The sequence below is a fragment of the Helianthus annuus genome, chromosome 12, assembly GCF_002127325.2.
Source record: "Helianthus annuus cultivar XRQ/B chromosome 12, HanXRQr2.0-SUNRISE, whole genome shotgun sequence".
In the NCBI taxonomy this organism is placed as follows: Eukaryota; Viridiplantae; Streptophyta; class Magnoliopsida; order Asterales; family Asteraceae; genus Helianthus; species Helianthus annuus.
Genome location: NC_035444.2, coordinates 96,452,994 through 96,454,535, shown reverse-complemented (window position 1 = coordinate 96,454,535; position 1,542 = coordinate 96,452,994). Strand labels below are relative to the sequence as shown.

The following is a 1,542-nucleotide window of genomic DNA, read 5'->3' as shown; positions in this document are numbered from 1 at the left end:
GGGGGAGATGGATATGAGGAAGGATATGAAGATTTTGAGGGTTATGATGAAGACGGGTATGCTTATGGGGGTGATAGAGATCAAGGAGAGTTTGGTTATGTGCAAGGCCAACCTCAAGGAGCACCAAGTGTTGGTGGAGTGCCACAACAACAACAACTCATACCACAACACATTAGGCCGAGGCCACAAGGGCCGTCAGTGCAACGCCCTATACCATTGCAACAAGTTCGTCCACAGAATGTACAACCATAGTTCCAAAAGCCAATTCAACACCCACCGATGCCACAACAACATTTCAACCACATGTACCACAAGGGCATATACCAAGACCAATGGGTCCTGTTCGTCCAAGGGGTCGGTTTGGTGTATCAAGAAGGCATCTTAGAGAACATGCGAGGGGCATTGAAGCGCATTTTAGGCCGGTGATTACTCATAATCCTTCACCGGTGGTTATTCCTCACAACAACCAAGGAAGAACTTTTGAAGTGAGAACTAATTCATTGCAAAGTTTGCCGAAATACAAGGGGCTAGCAACGGAGGAGCCGTATTTCCATTTGGAGCCCTATGACTCAATTTGCAATACTCTTGGGAGTCAAGGCTTTTCGGCCGACGATGTCAAGTTAGTCTTGTTTCAATTTTCTTTGGAGGACAAGGCAAAGAAGTGGTTCTACACTTTGCCTTCAACATCTATTTATACTTGGGCGGAAATGCAACAAATTTTCCTAGATTAATTTTACGCCGCCCAAAAGACCAATGATGCTAGGAAGGGGTTGAGGAGTTTTCAACAACAACAAGGCGAAATGTTCCATGAAGCCTTCGAGCGCTTTAATATGATGATAAAAAATTGTCCTCATCATGGGATTGAACTTTGGGAGTTGATGAATGCCTTCCACGAGGGGTTAAGTGCCGAAGATGCTCGTGATTTGATGTCCATTACAAATGGGTCATTTGGCACGAATTACGAGAATGACGATTGGGAGTTCTTGGAACAAATGGCCATTACTTCAAAGCATGGTTGCAAAAGTCGCTAGGCGCTCCCTAGTCGGTAGACTGGGGAGTTGAGAGTACTCGGTCTAGGCGGAGAGTACTCGGGAAGTACTCGGACATGTAAAATTACAAAGAAAATACTTTTTGGAGATTAAATATATGTCAAATAACATAAATTTACTAATATTTATAACAAAATACATGAAAATGATATTCATTCTTTAATATGATAGGCTTAGAAATTATGTTTTATTATTATTTAAGTCAAACTAGGCCCGAGTTGACCTACTAGATCCAATTCTAACCGAGGTTGACCGCGTTTGACCGACTCCGAGTAATTAGGCGGAGTCGAAGAAAGTCGCCTCGGCAGCCTACCTTGTAGCGACTACTCGGAGAGTATTCGGCCTTGTAAACCTTGTTTTACAACCATGCTTCAAAGAGGAAAGCTCAAGCATCGAGGAGAGCACGACCGGCCGTTACCCGAACACAAGTGCATGCGGTCGATGATGGTAATGTTCAAACCTTTAACCAAATTTATGATGTTTGTGCTATTTG

General features: G+C 43.5%; 1 non-coding gene across 1 annotated transcript; it reads right to left on the bottom strand.

Annotated features, from left to right (window-relative positions):
- Positions 1-756: 756 nt before the first annotated feature.
- On the bottom strand, positions 757-862 carry LOC118485218. Its single transcript, XR_004875523.1, has one exon. It is a non-coding gene; the product is annotated as a small nucleolar RNA R71 (small nucleolar RNA).
- Between the last annotated feature and the right edge of the window lie 680 nt (positions 863-1,542).